The sequence below is a fragment of the Eschrichtius robustus genome, chromosome 6 (genome assembly GCF_028021215.1).
Source record: "Eschrichtius robustus isolate mEscRob2 chromosome 6, mEscRob2.pri, whole genome shotgun sequence".
Classification (NCBI taxonomy): domain Eukaryota; kingdom Metazoa; phylum Chordata; class Mammalia; order Artiodactyla; family Eschrichtiidae; genus Eschrichtius; species Eschrichtius robustus.
The window spans coordinates 42,499,667-42,524,825 of record NC_090829.1 but is presented as its reverse complement, the minus strand read 5'-3'; the positions used below and the strand labels follow the sequence as shown (position 1 = coordinate 42,524,825).

The 25,159-nt window shown below is 39.6% G+C and overlaps 1 protein-coding gene and 1 pseudogene across 1 annotated transcript in view; both read right to left on the bottom strand.

The window, feature by feature from the left end:
- NMD3 (NMD3 ribosome export adaptor) overlaps nucleotides 1–25,159 on the bottom strand; it is a 119,925-nt gene that overhangs the window by 39,544 nt on the left and 55,222 nt on the right. The gene's annotated exons all lie outside the window — the stretch shown is intronic.
- Nucleotides 1–25,159, bottom strand: part of LOC137765861 (small ribosomal subunit protein uS2-like) — a 54,540-nt pseudogene that overhangs the window by 941 nt on the left and 28,440 nt on the right.

Genomic DNA, 25,159 nt, shown 5'->3' with positions numbered 1-25,159 from the left:
AGAACAACGCCGCCATATGGACCCCTCTCTGGTTAATGCAGAAAGGCCACAGGCTTTTTTTTCTTTTTGGAGTATAGTTGATTCACAGGCTTTTGATAAACGAAATACGTACCTATATCTCTCCTCCCACTTCCCACCCCTCAGTACTAAGATCTCCAGATGTGAGAAGTAAGTGTTTGCTGTTAAATGTCTGCCACAAACCAGGATGACCTTGCTAGAACTGGTCTCACAGTGGGATAATATACGCAAATTACACCTGAGAGAAACTCATTTTGCACTTTTTATTTAATCCTCAAATCTCACCTTGAAAAAATGTGTTCTCTTGTACCGTAGTCCGTACATTCAGGATATCTGTCCTTATTCGAATCTTAGCTTTCACTTGTTTTTACAAACTTAAATTCAGACCTCCTAGGAAGTTACAGGTTCACCAGATTCATCATCCACAAACTCATTAAAAAAAAAAAAAGTTTAGATCAGAATCCATAAAATCTCTTTCTCAAGCAATTAAGGTAAATATAAATATTGATTTTCATCTGTTTTGTTTTAGATTACAACATAACTTTCTTGGAGACAGATTGAATAAGTGTTTTAAAAGTAGAGTTTTATTAATTTTAAATATCTTCAATACCTAGCAAGTAGTAAATGCTCCATTCATATCTGTTAATCACTGAAATTCTACACAGAACTTAAAGATGCAGAGTGTGGTTTTTTTCACACCATCAAATGTGATAGCACGTGTGGGAAATCAAGATCTCATTGGTTTGGAGATTAGCGCAGGAGAGGTTTATTAGGGAGTGCACTTAGAATCAACACCTGTGCAAAGGAAGGAAGGGAACCACAAGCGGGTAGAGGGAGAAGCCGAGGTGCCTTGCAGTCTGATGGAGGCCTCACCAGCCATAATGCCGGAAGTTCTGAAGCTGAGATGACTTGAGAGTTTTCTTGAGGGGGCTGGGCCGTTGTTCATTGATGAGTCATTGGATGTGACCGCTCAAGGAAGGAGGCGTAACCTCAGGTCAGGTTTCCCTCTTCAGCCAAGGCAGTCCCAGAAGTGGGTGAGACTCAGAGCTTTCTGCCAGCAGCAGGAATAAGAAATAAGTCATTCAGAGGAATAAGTCCTTCATTCCTGAAAGGGGATCTGGGATGCACCATGCAAAAGCAGTTTATCTATAGAATTGATACTAGACCTGGACTCTCAGGGCCTTGCTTCATGTCCATGACTTGTGACTTATAGACCCTCTGCCCCCAAGGGGTTGCTTCACCTCTCTGAGCCTTAGTTTCCTTCTTCTTTTTTTTTTTTTTTAATTTTTATTGAAATATATTGTAGTTGATTTACAATTTTGTGTTAGTTTCAGGTGGACAGCAAAGTGATTCAGTTATTCATATATAAACATATATATATATATTTTTTTTTTCAGATTCTTTTCCATTATAGATTATTACAAGATATTGAGTATAGTTCCCTGTGCTATACAGTAGGCCCTTGTTGGTTCCTTCTTTCTAAAACTATGTGATAATCTGTCCCTCATAAAGTAGTGAGAAATGACTGAGATAAGGTATGTAGAAATGTTAGTAAGCTGCAAAAAGAAGTGCTTAGTAAACTATAAAAAGCTGTTATGGACAGAGTTATGTTATTCTCAGGTGAAGCTCCTTAACAGCAATTGAGTTAAATGGCAAGGAATGGTTAGTATTTGATACATCCAATGTATAGAATTTGAAACATCACACTTGTGATCTTGCTTCACTCTTAATTTACAGATAAAGAAATTATAAACAAAATAAAATTTGAGTGTTCATTTTGTGAAATTCATTCACCTATAACATCCGTGCACATGTCTGCATGTGTATTATACTTAAAAAGTTTTAAAAATACAAATAAACTCTCACATAGAATCCCAGTAAATAAAACAGAAAAAATAAAATAATAAAATTACTATAATAGTACTTGAGAAATTTCCCCACTTTTGCAAACTGCAAAATATCGGAGATTAAATTTGTAATGTTCTACTGTAGTTTTTCGAAGATGTAATCACTGACTTCTCGCTTTAGACGTTAGTGATGGGAGTGAACTACTATAGTAGTAGATGAGGAAATATTTTACAAAAATAAATTTTATAGGTATTATAAAAGAGAAGATGAACAAAGAAAAAAACATGAACAAATTTAGATGCACCAAAATAACTTTCAACAATAAAACTACTATAATAAAATAGATAACTAATAAGGACTACTGTATAGCACAGTAGAGTTCAGTACTCTATAATGACCTATATGGAAAAGAATCTAAAAAAGAGTTGATATATGCACATGTATAACTGATTCACTTTGCTGTACAGCAGAAAGTAACACAACATTGTAAATCAACTATACCCCAATAAAAATTAAAAAATAAAAAATAAAACTTTATATGCACTGTGTCCCAATGAACTAAGAATTGGGGGATATGAAACTGACATTTTTGCTCTGATCCTTCTTTTCAGTACTTGCTACCATGTCAGTGTCTCATTGGTCCTAAAAGCCTGCTCACCTCTTCCTCTCAGATGATCTCAAAGATGCTTGGTGCTCTGTTTTTTATTTCACTCCTGTAGCAAGAATGGAAAAGACACACAAAACTGTACTTGTCTGGAGGTGATGGGGAGAATTTTCCTGCCAAAACTGTTTAGAAATAAACTTACTTTGCCTATGTTGGCATTTTATAACATCTGAAGTTGAGTTTCAGGGGAGTTGCCAAGGATGTACAGGGAGTGTAGGTAAGCAAATTTGGATGTCAGGAAAAAGCACTTTCTAAAATGTCTGGCTCTGTAGCTGATTTACTTTAGGATACTTTACAGTTAGTTGAACCATGACCTCCTAATAAACTTCCCAAATTACTATAAAAATTATTATTGAAGAAATAATACAAGAAATATTTTTGCAGAACGTAAGGACAAGAATGTACAGATTGAAAGAATCCACCATATTCTCATCAAAATGGAAAAAATTGGTACACACCAGAGATCATTGTCATGAGGCTTAGAACACTAGTGATGAAAAGATCCTTGAAGTTTCCAAGTAGAAAAAAACAGGTCACATACAGAGCATCAAGATCAGAATACCTTCAGACTTCTCAACAGCAACACCAGAAACAAGAAGGCAATGAAGAAATACTTCGAAAATTTTGAAGAAAAATTATTTCCAGCCTTGAATTCTATCCTAGACCAAACTGTCAATAAAGTGTGAGGACTGAGTAAATATATTCTTAGTTTCACCCTTCTGAGGAAGTTACTGACAGATGTAAACCAAGAAAAAGGAAGACACAGGACTCAGGAAACATGAGAATAGTTAAGCAAAATCCCAAGGGGATAGTTATATGCTACACAAAGGGAGCTTCATCTGGATTGGAGCAATCAGATGGCTCTAAGAGAGATCTCTACAAGCAACTAAAAATCGATGACATATACAATGTTTCTGAATATCTTGAAGAGTTAGACATCTGGGAAATAGTTGGATATTGATAAGGGAATACTACAAAAAAAATTTCCATGCAAAAATTTGAAAACTTCGGTGTAATAGACCAGTTCCTCAAAAAGCACAAACTACCACAACTCACACAAAATGAAGTAGATAGTTTGAATAACCTGGTAACTGATAAGAAAATTGAATTTGTAGTAATTTTTTTCACAAGCCTTCAACACTTTTTTCTTCATCGTCAGTTGGCTGACTTAACCCCATCCACATTCCCCTTCTCCCCAGCCTCTTTACCACTAGGAGCAACCACAAGACACAGTTTTGGCCAGCAGGTTACAAGGAGAAATCTATTGGGCAATCTTCCAGAAAACTTTAGCTTTCTTAATAAAAAGGCACAGACTCAGTGGGTAAGCCATTTCGCCCTCACTCTTTGCTCCTTTGCCCTTTTGTCTGCCTCTTGTCTGGAATGCAAATGTGATGCCTGGAGGCACAGCAGCCATCTCCTGACCATAAGGCAAAGAGCAATAAGGGCAAATGCTATCAAGCAAAGTATGGTGAGGCAGAAGAGAGCTAGAAAGAGCCTGTGTCTTGGCTGTGTTATTATGTGGTGGCACCAACCCTGGAGTTCTTTCTCTTGAAGGAGAAAAAAAACAAAAACAAAAACACTTTATTTGTGTAAGCCACCATTGGCCAGGTTTTCTATTATTTGTAACCAAACGCACTTCTAACAGATTCCTCACTCAGGAGATTCTCAGCAGGGCTGATACACTTCACCTATTATAAGACTATTATAAGGATGAAAAACAGGATAGCTGCTTTATATTCTCTGTGTGTTTCAGAAACCAAGTTGCTGATACTGCCTTTTCCCTTCTTCTTTCTCTACAATATTTTATGTTTCTTATTCTCCTCAGCTTGGGCTAAAGTTGTATTATAAGCAGACCCTTGCCAGTCACTCTCCTAATTGAATTGGACTTTTGTTCTAGCTCAGACAGCTCAGAATTTTTTAATAGTCTTCCTAAACCATCCCAGCCCAAGGCAGTTGCTCCCTTCTTTGACCTCATAGCACTTACTGTCTGCACCTCCCAACTGCCAATTCATCATGCACTGCCCCATGACACTTCTCATACAGCTGTCATAGAATAATCGATGTTTAGAGCTGGACGTGACATTAAAAATCATCTTCTCCAGCCACCTCACTGCATGTGAATTGTGGCTTAAATCTTGGATTTTTCTTTACCTCTTCAGGGGTTTACAGCTTATCATCCCAACTAGATCTTAAGCTCCTAGAGAAAAGAAAAATGAGTAAGTATTTAAGTTACCTCCTATAAGCCAGACACCTGACACTCACTGTTTAATTTTCACAACAATCCTATGAAATGGAGACCTGATTGAAATAAAAAGGTGTTCATTTGGGGTTTGTTAGGACTGCATCCCATGAGACACAGATCCAAGAAGCACTTGAATTGTGTTCCACCAGTCTACAAAATGGGAGAGGCTTATAAAGGCAAAAACCACGAGGTTACAGTTAATTACATGAGTTGTTTATCAAGAATTATAATTGGAGCTGGCAAGAAGTAAGGGTGATTGTTAAGTAAGGAATGGTTGGGGTCTGAAATGGTTTCACAGTTATAAGGGGAGACCTTGAGAACATAAAGTTGCACTTGGTAGGTACTGTTCTGAATACAGCTGGTTGTGTCCTTGGATCTGGTACAGTTTAAAGAATGTTCATTTCTCAGTGGTTCAGGGACATGTCTGAGACCAGAAACTCTATGGCCGCCCAACCCCATTTTTGTATACCTGAACTGTGATCCCTCCACTATAATTTCAATTTGTCATCAGTACAATACCTAGAAAGAGAGGAAGCCCATTCTGACTCAGGTCTTAAGATATTCAAGTGTCTTTAACCTCCTTCTAGGCTGCTAAACCACTTGATTGGATTTTGCCTTTGGGGGGGTTCTTCAACCTTTCAACTTCAAGAAATTCTGCATTTTCTTCATAGGCTTTCTCTCTAGTAAGATATTTAAAATATATCTGTGATATTGTGATTCACAATAAGAAATATATATTCGGTCTTAATCTCCAATCCCTGACCCAGGGCTTCTAAAACCCTTGTAAATTCCTGATTTATAATAAGAAATATATGTTTGGTCTTCATCTCCAATCCCTGACCCAGGGCTTCTAAAACCCTTGTAAATTCCTAAGTGGTAAGAGCACTGGGAGCATCTTTCATTCCGTTCAGGAGACTCTGGGGAGGCTTCTGGCTGGCTCCTGCATGAAGGGTGGTCATCTGAAAGACCAAGCCATGATTAGCATTTTGGAATTTTCAGCCTCACCACCCATCCTCCAGAGAGGGGAGAGGGACAGGAAATGGAGTTAATAATTGACCATTCCTATGTGAGGAAGCCTCCATAAAATCCCGATAGTTAGGGGTTCACAGAGCTTCCAGGTGGGTGAACACCCACATACCATACTGGGAGGTTGACACACCCCACTTCATGGGGACAGAAGCTCCTGTGCTCAGGACCCTCCCAGGTTTCACCCTATGTATCTTCATCTGGCTGTTCACCTATATCCTCTATTATAGCTTTAATAAACTGGTAAACCTGTTTCCTTGAGTTCTGTGAGCCACTTTTGCAAATTAATAATACCCAAAGAGGGAGCTGTGAGAACCTCCTATTTGTAGCCAAGTCAGATGGACGTCGGTAACCTAGGGACCTCGTACTTGAAACTGACATCTGAAGTGGGACAGGAGCAGTTTTGTGGGATTGAACCCTTAACCTGTGGAATCTGACTCTATCTCCAGGTAGACAGTGCCAGAATTCAATTAAATCATAAACCCAGCTGGTTTCCTGGAGAATTGCTTGGTGTGGGGAAAAAAAATGCAAACATTTGGTGACCGGAAGTGTCAGAAGTGTTATGAGTGTGGCAGTAGTGTGAGAGTAAAGGAGAAACACAGAACTGTAGGTTTTTCCAACTCATTTTCTAATAGCCAAATAAGATAATGGTTCTTTGTATTTAATGTTAACATTTTTAAGATGCAGTGCTAATGGAACAAAAATATTTTACTGTTTTGTTTTAATGGAAAAACTATTAGATATCCATCATGATAAAATCTTGTAACAAATATAAATATATTGTTAAGTTAATGGAGAATAGTTTTTGTTCTATCTGAACAGCAGCAAACAAAAGTGCTTTGTAGAGAATAACTTTGTAAGCGATTTGAGATAACTCACACCACTAAGAAAAAATAATGGAAATATTTAAAGAAATGAAATTTAGTAGTTCCAATGTTCAGAGAAATGTCAGCAATTTTTTATTCCATTCAGTAATCCAGTTGTATCTTTATTTTTCATCTGCAACATTCCATAATTTAATCTGAGCCTAACAGATTTTTAATTTGGAGTTTGGAAGTCTTTCGGTTGCATTACCTTTTTGTAGAACTAGCTTAGTGCTAGATTGGCAATTAAAATGCAGGTGTAATTTTCTTCTAACACCATTGCTATTGTTTAGGTAACAAGAAAAATCTTAGGTAATTGGCTTTGATGAGTGCAATCCTATAGCTGTCATCCGTCTCTGATATAAGCCACATTTGATATTTAAAGTGTATAGATAATCTCTTCATTTAAAAAAAAAAGTGTAACATTACATTTCTGCATTTTAAAAAGAGCTCGGTCACAATTTTAGATGCCTGCTTTTAATAATGTACGTGTCACCTTTGGGAACATACCTTTGCCTGTATAATCCGAGTTTATTTGTAACTTTTCTGATTATGTACTGCTTAAATCTGTAAACTCAAGATACGCAATGAATATCAATTTCAAAAAAACACCACAGGTTATGGTAATTGGTTGTACATGCTTAAAATGTTAACCAAAAATAAATAAGCTAAAAATATATATATATATATAAATATATCTAATAGGTGCCTGTGTGTCACAAGGCCACACAGGTCTCTAGTCATGTGGATGATTATACCTGTTAACCATAAGCCTCAATAGACAAGGACTGTACCTTGTAGGCCTTTATATCCATCAGGTCTAATACAGGAGAGTCTAATAAACATTTGAAAGATGAATGAATGAATAAGTGAATGAATGAGTTTCCTTGAAGGGCAGTCAGGTGATTCATACTTCTTTGAGTTTCTTCAGATTGCTAGCACAATGTTTTGCCCAAAGTAAACAACATTTACTAATTGGCATGTGTTAAAAGAAGGAAAGGGAAAAGCCTCCTTTGTCTTTCTCACCAGGCTACCCCATTGTTCTAAACATTATGGAATATGCATTTTCCTGTCAGCATGGTATGTCAAGGACTCAGGCAAACTAGATGTGCCCTATGACCCAGCCATTTTCCCCCTGACCTTTGCCTATTCTTTGATCCTATAAGTTTGTTAAAGAATTCCTCTATAATTATTACTCTGTTAAAAATACTGTTTTAAAAAGATAGGATGATGTATTACTTTGATAATGAGGGGAAAAATGAAGAAACCCAACTTGTATGAATTCTGTTCATATTTTCTCTTCTCCCACTTTATTTATGAAGAAGCTTACAATTTATTTATTTATTTATTTGGCCATACCGTGTGGCTTGTGGGATCTTAGTTCCCTGACCAGGGATTGAACCCGGGCCATGGCAGTGACAGAGCAGAGTCCAAACCACTGGACCGCCTGGGAATTCCCAGGAGCTTATAATTTATAAGGGAGGACTCAAAGTGGTGTACTACAGAAATTCCAGTGCAGGGGAATTTTTGACAATGTCTAACATTGGCTTTTAAAAAATTGAAAGAATTGCTTTATCATATAATATTCTTAAATACAAGCATGAGAAACTGACTGTGGCTTAGTTAGCAGAAAGGAATTTGTGACATGCTCTTGGTAGGCCTCGGAATCCAAAGGAAGGTGGAGGACAAGACTCAGAGTCATGCAGCCAGGAACACCACCCAAAATCACACAGCAGAGCCAACTCATCCAGTCAAAACCACACAGACATCACTCCCACAGGATACACACTGCAGCCTGCCCTGCAGACACAGCTACTGCTGCTAGAACCTCAGTCCCTGCTTCCCTAGGAACTCTGTGTGGCTACCATAAGGCTTCCTGCAGTCCTGATTCTTTGCATCATTAACTCAGAAGTTCAGAGCTGGCACCTGTAATCAGCAGAGCCTAGATCATGTGGGCAGATGAAGGAGATGGGGCAGTAACCAGAGGTTGAGTCAGAGTTTGAGCCACTGACCACTACAGTCCAGTCCCTTTCTTGCTAATTTTCAAAGAACTACCTCCTACTCCCCAACCTTTGCCCCTTCCAAGTTTAGAATCCCTAAACAAGCTTAGCAATTTGCACATTCATTGCCAAAATTAACATTGCTGGATGCATTAAAAAGTCTAATAGCCAGATGTTCTTGGTAAATGTTTATTGGGCTATTTTTAGACAGTGGTGATGCATTCAATTAATATTTATAAATGTAAAACAGAAAGCCCTAAATGGTCACGACTGCACTCTTTCAATATTCTTTTAAAATTCAGAATTAGCTCCTGAATAGAGTCTGCAAGTGCCTTGAAAAACCAATTAAAATCTTAATCCCTCTATGGCATGATTTTCCTTCTCTTCATTAATGTGCAGGCTTATTGCTTCCTCGTCCATCAGCGGCACTGTCAAGCACGGCCCCTCTCTAATAACCTTTAATCCGTCTAAAAGACTGAGCAATCAAACAGCTCAGTGAAAATTTACTTGAGTTCAACAAATTCTTGGTTACACTTACTAATTTTCTGAAAAAGCTTCCAAGAGGGTAAGTGGTGGCCCAGAATATGATATTGATTCATGAGTTGCTTGGCATGTAGTCGCAAGCCTGAAGTTCACATACAAGGAAATGCTTTTAGCTGCAAGCACTTTAATGTCTGTTCAGAGCACAACAAACTCATCCTCTAAAATCCTAGCAATTATTTTATTGCTGAAATTGGAGACTTTTCAGTAAAACCCATGCATGTCAGTAAAAATTATAGACAATAAAGAATTTTTACACGTGAGATATTTCAAATACTGAACTGTCAGATTTAGACTCAATTTATATTTATTGAGCACAGACTGTCAAGCACCGTTCAAGGCAAGGTTACAAACATTCTCTGAACTGTCGCTACAAACTCATGAGGTAGATTAAATCCCACTTCACTGATGAGGAAAGCAAAGCTAGAGGTCTATGGGACTTACCGAAGATCACAAGCCCAGTAGATGGTAAAGCCAGGGTTTGAGCCTGGCTCCTGATCTAAATCAGCTCTCTCCCTCAGCAGAATGATCCAGGGTGAGTAAGGGTTTCAGCATGAAGGAGCAGGTAAGGTAGATTAAGCTTTAGGCAGAGACGTGTAACACCTAGTAATTCTTCCCTAATTAAAATGTCATGGATTAAGCCCAGATTGCAGGGATTTCATTGCGACGTTGCAATTTGGCATCCTATCATTCAAAACTGAGTTGAAAGGAAGGACACCACCCAAGCAAAAGGGTGTTTCACCTGTTGAAAGGATGCCCCCAGATGATGAAGGATGGCTAGATAGAAACCTTCTCATATCTCAATGCGTAGGTTTAGAAGGCAAAAACAAATAAGCAAACTAAAAACACATGTAAAATATTATGATGTAGAAGAGTTGTCTTACAATGTTTAGTGACTACATAATCGGACCGTCTATGGTTGGGGCATATATTTTGCAGTCTTTTTTTCCTTCTTCAATCTCATGATTCCTTGTCACCATAAGTCTGGACGTGTAGATTAGATCCTAAAACTGGCCCAAGGGTACATTAGCATGACTCCCAGGGCCATATGGGTGACAGATCCTTACTCTAGCTCCATGGCATGGAATTCAGGATTATATCCAGCCCAATGGAGCCCTATGTACTCTTGCAAACCTGGGGTGTGTACTATGACTCCCTGATAGATGCAGTACACCTGGCCAGGGTGCAGTTGTCTCCAGTGTGTACCCAGGCAAGACCAAGACCACATCTTGGACTGCTTTAGCACCATGTATGCAAGACTAGGTCTGAAGGAGGCAGCTGATCTTTGCAAGGTCTGATGTGAGCCTCATTTGCTCAAACTTACCACCCCCAACTGTGTATCTGCTGGTGTGGCCCCTTTGAGGGGTCCTCAAGTGAAAGGACTTCTGTCCATTAATAGGAAATGAGAGCTGATCTATCTACTGCACGGCCTACCTGCTCTGACTTCATGCTGCACCTTTAAATATGTAAACCTTGTTTGATTTACCCAAATGTTGTCTTCTTCTGGTTGTCCAGTCAGTCTGAGCCTATTATTCACATTTGTCAAGTCGGTGTGTGTGCAGAGCCAAATGTCTAGAATAATTCTAAGATCTTTTATTGCTGATTATAGACTCTTTTCAAAGGAGATGGGTAATTTATGGTGAAACTGATGCTCTAGTGATGGTTCTTATCCTTGAACAAAGTGTAAGGCTCACAGGAACGAACCTTCAAGAAAGGATCTCTTTCTATCACATCCATCTAAAATGATTACTCTTTTAGACATATCACATATTCTTAAACTAAGTTCTGCTAAGTAACTCACATAGAAAGGAAAGTCTAGGGCAAAACAGGCATGAAAATTTATGAAATGTGAAATGTGCTATAGCAGTAAAACTTCTAGAAGGAGGGTCTTTATGTAGCAACAGAGTGCAATGTCTTTTTGTATGTAATATTTTGATACGCTATATATGGAAGGAGAAAACCTTCAAAAGTAATTTGATAATAATTTGAAGATCTAGGTATAGATCTATAGGGATTAATAATCTCTGGCAAACATATTTATCTGCAACATATAATGTTAAATTAACTTGTACTCAGCAGAGAGCTGCTTCTTGCCTTCCACTGGGTCTATGGCTGATGGAGCCCTCACTCCATTTCCAATATTCATTTAACCATTTACCCGTATCTTTTACTGGGAAGTACTCCTTTCTTTTTTATTTTATTAGATTGCAGCTGTTTTCTCTCTGTGGATCCAGGCCAAAGGAAAAAAATGAACAGGGTTATTATGTCTTTGAAAACCCTTTAAAAGGCTATATCACTCTCAACATTAGAGTCATATTTTTAAGGACAATGTAGATTTTTTTTGGATATATTACTCTCTGACATAATCCAGCTTCATAAAGAGTTTAGCTTTTTTTTTTTAATACTTTTTTTTTTAAACTTTGGGTTTATTTATTTTATTTATTTATTTATTTATGGCTGTGTTGGGTCTTCATTTCTGCGCTAGGGCCCTCTCTAGTTGCGGCAAGCGGGGGCCACTCCTCATTGCGGTGCCCGGGCCTCTCATTATCGCGGCCTCTCTTGTTGCGGAGCACAGGCTCCAGACGCGCAGGCTCAGTAATTGTGGCTCACGGGCCCAGTTGCTCCGCGGCATGTGGGATCCTCCCAGACCAGGGCTCGAAACCGTGTCCCCTGCATTGGCAGACAGACTCTCAACCACTGCGCCACCAGGGAAGCCCGAGTTTAGCTATTTTTAAGGTTAGTATAGAGATTTGGTAAGTTCTGTCTTTCAGTAATTTTCTGGTTTTTGTAATCCACTGCTGTTTTGTAGTAGAAAGGATTGAGTTACAAAAGGAATAAAAATCCTTTCACAGGGTCTCATGGTGAGACAATGGGACTCCATGACTTAACCTTCTGGTTTCTACTCCCCTACTCCTTCAGTTATGGATAATTAAATTAGCCAACTTAATTTTACCTTGGAATTATCAGTTAGGTCAGTTTTACTTTTTTAAATCTAGGGAGTGGGTTTTAAAAAATGTTTTAAACTCTGAAATGCAACATCCACAGAAAATCACACAGATCTTAAGCTGTACAGTTTAATGAATTTTCACAAACCGGACACACCTGTGGAAACAGTGCCAGCTGAGAAAAAGAACATAACCAGAACCCCGGTTGTCTCCCTTGTAACCTGACCCCAAGAGGTAGCCACTCTCCTGATTTGACACTGTAGACTACTTTTGTCTGTTTTTGAACTTTATATAAATGGAAACAAACAGCATGTATACCTTTGGGTCTGGCTTATTTCACTCAACATTACATTTATGAAATTCATCCATGCTGGCACATGTAACAATAGTCTGTTCATTCTCATTGAATATAGTATGATTTACTTATCTGCACTACTGTTGATGCACTTTGGGGTTGCTTTTTGTTCAGGGCTACTATGAATAGTACTGCTGTGAACATTCTTGTACATGTCTTTGGTGAACATATGTGTTCATTTCTGTTGGGGATATATCTAGGAATTGTCAGGTCATAGGGCCTCATGTGGTATTGGCTATCTTTTCATTCTGGTAGGTTCAAAGGTGAATCTACATTGTGTTCACCTTTTTTGGAGTTGGCTCAGATTGGCTCTCAGGGGCCAAAGGTTAAATCTGTAGTAATTTTGAGAGCTCGTTATTAAACACAACCATTATTAAAAAATTAACTTACATAAATATAAATGTTATATTAAAACAAAAATAATAAGTATTCAAAATTCACCACCTCTTAATTATTTTACTACATTTGACTATCATCTATGCTGTTATTTACAGTAATTGTATCTGTATGGTTGGAATACTATATAGTGCATAATACTATATGCATCTCTTCAGTGATATCCTCTAGGTAGTTTGAAATTGACCGCAGTGGAGTATTTACACTATGGAAACTGGGAAGTGCTACTAATCAGAGCTTGATTTATTGTTCTGATGATTTATATAGACTTAAGATAGGGATGGGGGAAACGTTAATAATGCAGATTAAACTTAAAAGTGTCATGTTTGTAGTTGATATCTTGTGAATAGCTAAAAAAAATTACCAAAGCATAGTTGAATTACAACTGTAGATAAGGATACAGAAGTTCACCAAAAATCAACAGAAGCATTCTGTTAGAATTAATTGGCTATATGGAATTTACAATAAAGAGTATATATTATGTTGTATATTTTATTATTATTTGTCAATTTGTGATACACACACATACACACTTTTTTGACACTCTGGAAAGCCAATTGTCGAATATTTACCAGGATACCGTTAGTTATAGTGCTGTCACACTGTGATTTAAGTTTTCTTTCCCTGATGACTAAGAAAGTTGAACACATTTTCATAAGTTTATCAATCAATAGAATGTCTTTTTTTTTATAAAGTCCCTATTAAGTCTTTTGGTCATTTTTCTACTGTGTTCATTTTCTTATTGATTTGTAGGAATTCTTTACGTATTCTTTTGTTTAAATATTTATTTATTTATTTATTTGGTTGCGCTGGGTCTTAGTTGCGGCATGCATGTGGGATCTAGTTCCCTGACCAGGGATCGAACCCGGGCCCCCTGCATTGGGAGTGCAGAGTCTTAACCAGCGCCACCAGGGAAGTCCCTTCTTTACGTATTCTTGATAAAAGTCCCTTATTGACTATATGTATTGCAAATGTCTTCTAGTGGTGTCTTTTATGTAGAGAAGTTATTTTTTAAATTTATTTATTTTACTTATTTATTTTTGGCTGCATTGGGTCTTTGTTGCTGCGCACGGGCTTCCTCTAGTTGCCGTGAGCAGGAGCTACTCTATGTTGCGGTGTGCGGGCTTTTCATTGCGGTGGCTTCTCTTGTTGCGGAGCATGAGCTCTAGGCACGTGGACTTCAGTAGTTGTGGCACGTGGGCTCAGTAGTTGTGGCTCACGGGCTCTAGAGCGCAGGCTCAGTAGTTGTGGCGCATGGGCTTCGTTGCTCTGTGGCATGTGGGATCTTCCTGGACCAGGGCTCGAACCCATGTCCCCTGCCTTGGCAGGCAGATTCTTACCACTGCCCCACCAGGGAAGCCCTATGTAGAGAAGTACTTAATTTTCAGTTAGTACAACCTATCAACCTTTTCCTTTGTGGTTAGTGCTGTTCATGTCCAGTTTGAGAAATATTTGCTGTCCCTAAGGTGCCTGTGTTTTCTTCTAGAAGCTTTGCTGTTTTACCTTTCACATTTAGATCTGCAATCCACTTGGAATTGATTTTTCTTTATGGTGTAAGGTAGAAGCTAAGATTCATTTTTTTTGTCCAGATGGCTATCCAATAGGCCCAGAACCATTCGTTGAAAAGACCATCTTTCCACCATTGTATTTCAGTATGAATGAGAATTAATTTCTTACATAAGGGAATTAATTTCTTAATTCTGTTATTGATTCTATTGTTCAGAAAGAAAGCAAAATCTCCACATCGCAATTGCAATGTAACTGTGGACAGATTTTCTGTTCTTTCAGTTTGATTGTAGAAAGGACCTAACCTTCCACTAGAGGGTGTCTTTACTCCATTTGGTCTTTTGTAAAAATAAACAACAGCAACTAATATTTTGCTTAATGTTGTCATATTACCTTTTAACTACTCCCGACCCTAAAGAGAAAGTTGTGAATGATCCTCATATTAAAAGAACTCTTAGAAACACGCACACTATCTTTTTCATTAACAGTTCTAGCATTAATAACTGTTACTATTATGAAATTATCTTTGGAACTAATTGTCATTCTTCTTTTTCCTCCTCTTTTCCACAAAAAAAGCCCTTTTCAAACAAATTTCCCTCTACCTTTCTAGGTTCTGTGATAAGACCCCCTGTAATAAAAGACAGATTAATAAGCGAAAAACACACAGAAGTTTATTAACACATATACCTCATGTATATAGGGGAGATATCCAGGAAAACTGAGTAAAAAGCCCCAAAATGGCCCAAGCCATCACTTTAAATACTATCTTCAGCTAAAGACAAAAGAAAGGTATTGGGGAGTAGAGGGGGCAGTTATGGGAGGTTATCAGGAAAGACACAGTAAACAGGGTAAGGTTGTTATGCAGATTTAAGCCAGCACCTTCTTCATGGATGAGTCTTTTGTGATTTAGAGTCATTCTTTGCTTCCTGGTACAGAGAGGGAGACATCCTAACCAATGGAGATATCTCTTAAAAAAGGGTAAATTCAACTCTGTTTTTGGAGCTTCTCCTGTGTCTGCTTTTTTTCAAAAAATAATCAGCTCAAAATAAACCTTATGCCAAAGAGGTATATTTTAGTGTGGCATATTCTGCTATTTTTCATTCCTGCCTTTGAAACTTCCCCGCTAAATTTCACAGCCCTTGTGAAGTTGGTAGATTCCTCCATCTTACTGAACCAGTCTCTTAGTACTGAGAATAGGTCAGTTTGGTTAAAGAGTTGTGTCTAATTTCAGGAGGCGGTGTAAAGGCAGGAAAAATAACTTCTCCTCTACCCTTCTAGGTTCTTGGCTGAGACCCACCTGTAATAAAAAGATTAATAGGAGATAAACAAATGTAATTATATGGGAGCCCCACAAAGAAGTAAACAAAGCAGGGTGGTTTTATACATTTTAGACAAAGAAACAATAAATTTGTGAAGATTGACAAGACAAGAGGGTTTGGGCTTGGGTTAGTAAAATGATGAAGTAGCAACGTTTGTTTACACAGCCTTCTTGGCCCTAAATTCCCTATCTCTGTTGATAAGAATGCCTTCTACCCTCCTGGTACAGGGAGGGTACCTTTCATGGGAGATTTATCTCCTACTTTTAGGGGGACAAAGGAGGGTCAGAGTGTCCTTCTTGTACCAGTTGTTTCTCAAGCAACGTTAGTTCAAAATAATCAATATACTAACATGGCATATTTTGGGGTGACAAATTCTGAACCCCTATAGCAGTGATACAGGTGGGCTCCCAAAGTTAGGCTTATATGGTTCAAGCAATCAGGTATTTAATAAGAGGTATTTCTATGGAAACAAAATAAAAACAAAGGTTAATGATTAGAGCAGACTGTGAGTCCAGTTTCTGAGTTCTGAGGACAGCCAGTGATTTCAAGATGTTGGGCTTGCAGAATATTTTGTGGTTTGAATCTCTCTGGTGATGTTATCAGGTGTTCCAGGGAACTTTATGCGTGGCCCACACAGCAGTAGGCATAAAGGTTGTCCACACATGAGCTGTTGCAGTGATTTCTCTGAAGTTTATATCAAGTTGTCCAGCTTCAGTTTGCAGAGAAAAGGGAAGCCTTTGTTCTTAGTGACTTCAAGTCAGAAGGATGGAAGAAATTAGAAGTTAGTTTGGAGCGTTGTAGCCAGATACTTGAGGAAATTAGAAGAATTCAGGATACAGCCCAGTTTACAGGTATATAACAAAACCTCAAAGACAATTAACAGGACTAGATTCTGATATCCACCAAAGGTGTGCTACTGCACATAATTCTTCTCACAGGTTGCTTATTGGTAACAAGAGAAAAAAACAAAAAAATGGCTAACTATGTGAACAACACCTTGACCAGAAGATGAAAACTAACACCACAAATGAGGGTCAGATGGCACACACATTGCGTGCCTCCAGGTGTGGTCTCCTGAGGATGCAACGCCACTAATGTACTATTCTAGCCAGGATGCATAATCTGAAACTAATGATGAGATAATATTAGACAAGCTCAAAATAAGACATATTCTACTTGTTTTTTAAAAACGGACTATATTTTCCCAAAATGTCAATGTCATAAAAGACAATGAAAAGCCAAGGAAATGTTCCGTATGAAAGGAGACTAAAGAGACATCTAAGTACAGTTGACCCTTGAACAACGAGGGAGTTAGGGGAACAACGTTCCCCACAGTCGAAGATCTGCATATAACTTTACAGTGGGCCGTGCATATCTGCAGTTCAGTATCCTCAGATTCAACCAACTGCGGATCATGTAGTACTGTAGTACAGGGGTCCCCGACCCCCGGGCCACACACAGACTGGTACCCATCCATGGCCTGTTAGGAATCGGGCCACATAGCAGGAGGTGAGTGGCGGGTAAGTGAGCGAAGCTTCATCTGTATTTACAGCTGCTCCCCATCACTCGCATTACCGCCTGAGCTCCACCTTCTGTCAGATCAGCGGCGGCATTAGATTCTCATAGGAGGGTGAACCCTACTGTGAACAGTGTCTGCTAGAGATCTAGGTTGCGTGCTCCTTATGAGACTCTAATGCCTGATGATCTGAGGTGGAGCTGAGGCGGTAATGCTAGCGCTGGGGAGTGGCTGCAAATACAGATTATCATTAGCAGAGAGGTTTGACTGCACAGAGACCATAATAAATCAATTGCTTGCAGACTCATATCAAAAGCCCATCAGTGAGTGAAAACAAGCTCAGGGCTCCCACTGATTTTGCATTATGGTGAGTTGTATATTTCATTATATATTACAATGTAATAATGATAGAAATAAAGTGCACAATAAATGTAATGCACTTGAATCATCCCGAAACCATCCCCCGCCCTCCTGTCTGTGGAAAAATTGTCTTCCATGAAACCAGTCTCTGGTGCCAAAAAGACTGGGGACCGTTGCTGTATATGTATTCAGTGAAAGAAATCCCTGTATAAGTGGACCCATGCAGTTCAAACCCATGTTACTCAAGGGTCTGCTATATGATACCTGATCCTAGATTGGATCCTCTGCTGGAAAGGATAAAATTGCTATAAATACATTATTGGGTCAATTAACAAAATTGGAATGTGAATGGTAGATTTAGGAAATATAATTATATCAGTGTTAAGTGTACTAAAGTTGATAACGGTACTGTGGTTATGTAAGAGGGATACCCCCGTTCTTTGTAAAGTTAAATTAATTAAACAAGGAAGCCATTACACTGAAGGGGTTTGCCTGCATAAGCAAACCAAAACCTAAGCCTGTAAATGCTTCAAGGTGGAGAAATCAAAACCAAAGGACAACCAGTCACCAAAGCAAAGTAGGCTTTTCCAAATAAGGCAAACTTAAGTTCTAGCCAATCAAATAATTTCCTTGCTTTGTTTCTGCCTTTTCTCTATAAAAGCTTTCCCTGAGCTCCTGTTGGTGGAAAGCTCCTTACCACTTCCGGTTTGGTGCTGCATAAATAGACTGGAATAGATTTTTGCTCAAATAATCTCTTAAAATTTTTAATATGCCTCAGTTTGTCCTTTAATAGTTCATACAGGGCTTCCCTGGTGGCATAGTGGTTGAGAATCTGCCTGCCAATGCAGGGGACACAGGTTCGAGCCCTGGTCCAGAAAGATCCCACATGCCGTGGAGCAACTAAGCCTGTGCACCACAACTACTGAGCCTGTGCTGTAGAGCCTGCGAGCCACAACTACTGAGCCCTCGTGCCACAACTACTGAAGGCCGCATACCACAACTACTGAAGCCCGTGCACCTAGAGCCTGTGTTCTGCAACAAGAGAAGCCACCGCAATAAGAAGCCCACACACCGCAACGAAGAGTAGCCCCTGCTCACCACAACTAGAGAAAGCGAGCGTGCAGCAACGAAGACTCAACGCAGCCAAAAATTAAATAAATAAATAAATAAATAGTTCATACAAACTGAAGTATTAGGGGTAAATGCAGTGGAAAAAATTGGTTCAGAAAATATACACATTTGATGAGTTTATATCAATATATCTATATCGATACTGGTATAAAGATACAGATATAGAGAGAGATGAAGGGACTAATAACCCACCAGAATGGCATAAAGATAACCTTAAATGAGAAACATTTGAGCAAAAGATCCATAAAGAAATCTCATCTGAACTGCCCTTATCTGACTAAAGCAGAGCCCCCCAACCCCCAAATACAGCTACCATTAACACCCCTCCAAGGGAGTTGCATGTTTGGGAGAAAACGGAATCGTAGCAGCAGGAGGTGAGAATTCAGCTGCCATAAATTCCCCTCCAGGGGAGTTTCCAGCCAGGAAGGAGGCTGCCCATTAGCACCAGGATGAAAAAGCCCAGTGGAACCTTTCGTACTTTCCCACTGAATCCCTTAACCACCCCCAACCTTTTCCTCTATTAAGCTGCTCTACAAACTGTTATGAGTGGTCCCACATGTTTGTAAATAAGCCTTGTCTTTCCTCCTGTGAATCTGGCTATTGTCAGTTAATTCACAGGCCTCTACCACCCTACTCTGAGGTGGTAGAGGAACAGTTTTTCTCCCAACAAAGAGCAAACAAAGCAAATGAGGCAAGTTCTAAATAATAGGTGAATCTGGTGGAGGGTATATGGGTTTTCTTTGTACTATTCTTGCAAATTTTCTGTGAGTTTGAAATCATATCCAAAAAAAGTTTAAAAAAACCAAAAAACAGAGGTATTCATTGAAAAATTATCTATAATAGCAAAAAAAGGAAAGAGAAAAATTATTAAGTAAATTTTTATGGATCCATTCAATGTTGTCATCAAAACTGATGTTTTAAAAAAATGTTCCTTTACATGGAAGAATGTTACATATATATTCCTTTAAAAAAAAAAAAAGGTAGAAATGAAAAAAATCTATACAGGATGATCCCAATTAGGTCAAACATTAAATGGTTTATGTATTTATCCCAGATGTTAATGTAAGAAGAGCCTAATAAAATTGATTCCAACTTCATAACTGGAAACCCAGAGTTACTCTGAACAGCTCTAGGAGTTAAGATATGTTTGGGGGGTGAGGAGCAGGGAGGGAAAGTAGAGGAGCAGTACTACATTTCTCCTTATCTTCTCTGGCTCCAAACTTCTGCTCCTGAGAACTTATTTCTGTGTAAGGATCCCATCTCTATTCTCTAGAGCATGGTCCCCAATATAGGTCACATCTTTTTCTTGACTTACTTCTAAAGCATAAAATAAGTCATTTGCATGTATTGGGGAAGTAAAAGTCCTACCAATAAACAGAGACCCCTCCACATCAATGCAGAAAAGAAAACTGGTTTAGTAACTGAGATATTGTGATTTATAAGAAATATATATTTGGTCATTCAGATGACCAAAATATATTTATCATAGCTATTTGGTCTTCATCCACAGTTCCTGACTCACAGCTCCCAAAACCCTTAGAATTTCATCAGTGTGGAAAGTGATAAATGTGTCTTTTATGTTAATGAGGTGACAATGGAGCCAACCATGAGGTTAGAGTGTTGGAACTTTTAATCCCACCCCGACCTCCAGGGAGGGGAGAAGGGCTGGAGGTTGAATCAGTGACCAATGACCAGTGATTCAGTCAATCGTGCCCATGTAATGAAGCCTCCATATTAACCCAAAAGGATGGGGTTTGGAGAGCTTCCAGGTTGATGAGTACATGGAGATTGGGGAGAGTGGTGAGTTTGGAGAGGGCATGGAACCTCTGAGCACTTTCCCTATACTGTGCCCTATGCATCTCTTCCATCTGGCTGTTCCCGAGTTATATCCTTTTCTAACAAACCAGTAATCGAGTAAGTAAAATGTCTCTCTGAGTTCTGTGAGCTACTCTAGCGAATTAATTGAACCGAAGAAGGATGTTGTGGGAACCGCTGATTTATAGCCAGTTGGTCAGAAGCTCAGGTACCAGCCTGGGCTTGTGACTGGCATCTGAAGTGTGCGTGTCTGGGGAAGGATGGGGTGGGGCGAGGATGGACTGTCTTGTAGAACTTGTTAAAACAAAATTCAACGGAGTAAATTTAAAGATTTAATTGGCTGTATTCAGTGATTCATGCATCATGCAGCATCCCATCTAGCAGATAGAAAGGAGTTCCGAGGAGCTGTACAAAATGTAAGACTTTTATAGGCAGAAGGGGGCTGGAAGCGGAAGTTTCCAGCAAAGAGTGGATTATTTCAGGCAAGGTCACCTTCCTTTGTGGGAAGGTGGGGTCTATCAGGCAGATTACTTCACTAGTGCTGTCCAGGTATAGGCATACCTCAGAGATTACAATTTCGTTCCAGACCACTGCAATAAAGGGAGTCACACAAATCTTCTGGTTTCCCAGTGCACATAAAAGTTATGTTTACACTATACTGTAATCTATTAAGTGTGCGATAGCATTAAGTCTAAAAAAACAGTATACATACTGACAATGAAACTTGGCCATTGTGCACCGGTGCTGAATCGAATCTCAGAGACAGAGTTTTGGGTGAAGTAGAAAAGAATAGCTTTATTGCTTTGCCAGGCAAAGGGGGAAACAGTGGGCTCGTGCCCTCAAAAACTGTGTGTCCTGGGACTTCCCTGGTGGTCCAGTGGTTAAGACTCCACATTTCCACTGCAGGGGGAACAGGTTCAATTCCTGGTTGGGGAACTAAGGTCCCACTTGCTACACGGTGTGGCCAAAAAAAAAAAAAAAAATTATTAAAAAAACAAAAACCAAAACTGTGTCCCCACCCAGGGGGGTTTGGTGAGTTCTATAGCAGTGGTTCAAGGGTGGGGTTGCTAATAAGGATCAGGGTCTGCATTCCTTTAATCTGGTTCTTGAGGTTATAAACTGTGACTCTCTCTGGAATGAAGAATGCTTCATCAAGTAGTTAACATCTTCCATTTGTTGGGGGTTTTAGTTCTGCAGAAGAGCTCAGAGATATTGATATGTGTATCCCTTGAGGTGGAGCCAGGACCCTGCCCCAAGGCTGCACTATTGTTTCATGACTGCTCCTCCCTTGTCTCTGCATCCTCTCCCCTCCCTGATTAACAACTGTTTGAACCTGCCCTTTGGAACTCAGGGAGGGTCATGGAGACTGGAGTCAATTCCCTACCAACAAGAAATGGGGGACAGAACGGCTTCTGTGTCCAGGAGCCCCACAGGGTCTTGCTCGGTTTCAATACCTTAATTAAAAAGTACTTTACTACTAAAAAAAACCACTAACCATCATCTGAGCCTTCAGTGAGTCTTAACATGTTTGCTGGTTGAGGGACTGAAGTATTGGGAGAACTAACAGAATGTGACAAACAGACACCAAGGGAGCAAATGCTGTTGGAAAAAAGGTGCCTATAGACTTGCTCAATGCAGGGTTGCCACTAATCTTCAATTTATAAAAAAATCAATATCTGTGAAGCACAATAAAGCGAAGCACAGTAAAATAGGGTATGCCTATAATTCCAGATTGGTTGAAGTCACATTCCTGGGAGAGGCTGAAACTGCAGTTAGGTTAGGGGTTAAGTCTTGGTTTGGTGATGTGAATCTTAGCACAAGTGATCTCATTTTGGGCCTGTTTCTTTTATTAACAGAGTGAACCCTTAAGCTGTGGAATCTGATGCTCTATCTGGGTAGATAGTGTCAGAAGTGAGTTGAATTCTCACACACCCTACTGGTGTCTGAGAATTGCTTGGTGTTGTGTGGGAAACCCTCCCCGCAAACATACACATGTTAGAATTGGGTCCAGGAACCTAATTTAGTACGGATACTGCACAGGGCCCTATGGGGCTCCTGGGCACAAAGCCTTTCTGTGACCACCATTTCTTTGATTATAGGAAACAGCCTTCATTCAGCCTCCATGACCTTCCCTGAGTTCCAATAGGCAGATTCAAGCAGTTGTTAATTAGGGAAGGGAGGGGATATGAGACTGGGGGAAACTGTCAAGAGCAGCCTTGGGGCAAGGTTCTGTTTCCCCATCAATGGATACACACAGTATCTTTGAGCTATTTTGAAGATACTGAAACCCCCTCCAGACAGGAGAAGTTAACGGATTAACCGATGGTATACTGCCAACAAGCATGTAGACCTCAGACCAGCTGGACCTGAAGGTTGATGATGCTGACTCCTACTTATCTCACCACCAACTCATCAGAAGAATGTCCATGAGCTGATCACGCCCTCTTTGAACAACTACTATAAAACTTCTCACTATCTTCTCCAAGTTGGGACACATAGTTTTTCAAGGCAGGAGCCTGCTGTGCCCCTCTTTGCCTGGCAAAGTAATAAAGCTATCCTTTTCTGCTTCACCCAAAACTCTGTCTCCAAGATTTGATTCAGCACCAGTGTACAGAGAAGCTGAGCTTTCGGCGTCAGTACTGAGTATGCACAACAGAGTAGTACACATACATAGGTAGCCTGTGAGTAACTATGAAGTCAGCATGAAGTTTCACACAATTGAGTAAAGCAGAAGAAAGAATATTTATACTTCTCTTGTCTCCTTGAGAGATAAGTAGTTACTCAAAACAGCCTGCTAGGTTAACTCGAGAATTGTGTGTGGACATTTCTAGGGGGTATGAAGCCCAGACCTTGGAGACAACTCTGCATAAGGAGACAGGATATGGGGCTTATTTATTTAGCCCTGGAGAAATCTGCCCACATTCCAAAAAGTTAAACTAGGGACTCAAGGACTATTCTGTTTCTAAAGAGACCCTTTCAAAAGCGAAGGAAGAGAGAACGTTCTTCTTCTCCTTTACAAGCAGAGAAAAATCATTTTTATTTATACTCACACATGGGCAGCAGCTTTTTGGACTTTTGGGATGCTGTGTATGAAGGGTGGGACTACATGATAGCGACAACTGGCAAACAACTGAAAGTTGAGCTTTTTATTTATATATCCTGGTTGTTAGCCTTCTGGCAGCCACAGTTACTGGAATTTTGCCTGGAGCACCTCTATCTCAGCAGACTCTGGCCTCCTGCCATGTTTTCTTATTCCCTTTCTGACTCCATATTCCCTGCTTCTCCCTCTACAGGCTCCTTCCTCCCCTAGTTTTCCCCACGAAACTCTATTTCCCTTGTATTATTATGCAGAGTAATTTTGTTTTCCATCCACTACTAGTCTCTGGAGCATCAGAGACATTTCTATTCCCCAATGCTTTAACAACTCAGGCATCAACTCCAGATCCCACTCCTTATCTGCAGAGAAAAATGGGCAGAGGCTTTGCAACTTCAGTCTTTTCCCTTCTTTTTTTTTTTTAATTTTTATTTTATTTTTTATTTTTGGCTGTGTTGGGTCTTCGTTTCTGTGTGAGGGCTTTCTCCAGTTGCGGCGAGTGGGGGCCACTCTTCATCGCGGTGCGCGGGCCTCTCACTATCGCGGCCTCTCTTGTTGCGGAGCACAGGCTCCAGACGCTCAGGCTCAGTAGTTGTGGCTCACGGGCCCAGTTGCTCCGCAGCATGTGGGATCTTCCCAGACCAGGGCTCGAACCCGTGTCCCCTGCATTGGCAGGCAGATTCTCAACCACTGCGCCACCAGGGAAGCCCTTTCCCTTCTTTCTTACCACCAGTGTTTGAAGGGAAGGAAGAGAGAAGTAGAGATGTGTTGCCCAACTGCTGATATGAATTATGCCATCCTTCTCCTCGATATCCCCCTCAGAAGGCAGCAACAGCTACACTCAGGTTTAGTTTTAAATTATTATTTTCCTCTGATTTTTCAAATTTCTTTGCTCTAAGATATCTGTTTCTATTCATGTCATCTAAAAATTGAGATATATCTTATGTATATGCCATCAAGTGATAAGATACCACTTTTATGTATAAAATTAGTAAAGATTTTTGGTTTTGTAGGATCAGAGGAGTTAAAAATATATTGTCAGTAGCAAGCTGAGTAGTAAGTTGGCATTGAAAATCATATTCAAGGTTCAGTTTTAACCTAAGTTTGGTGTCCTAATGTTCTTAAATTTTCTTCAAAAATTGTGCACCCAAAGTATGCTGAGATAGAGCTACAGAAAGTATACATCTTGTGAAGTAAATATTAGCCACTGAGGAATGACCACAGATAGATAAATCTGTCTTTCTTACTGTTACTAATACAAATGCAAAATGACTGCCTGTCACATGCCAGGAAATGTTGTCAAAGGCTGGAGAAATTATCAGAGCTTTTGGAATAGATCACACAATGCTCAAGGCTAGGAGAAGTTGATGTGACTGATCAATGCTTCAAAGACTCTCAGTAAGACGTTGACCATCAACTTGTCAAAAGCCTTCTTCTGACTTTTAGGAGAAGCTATTTATCTTCCTTCAAAATACAATTCATTCAGGAACGCAACAAAACCTACAAGTTTAGCCAAATAGG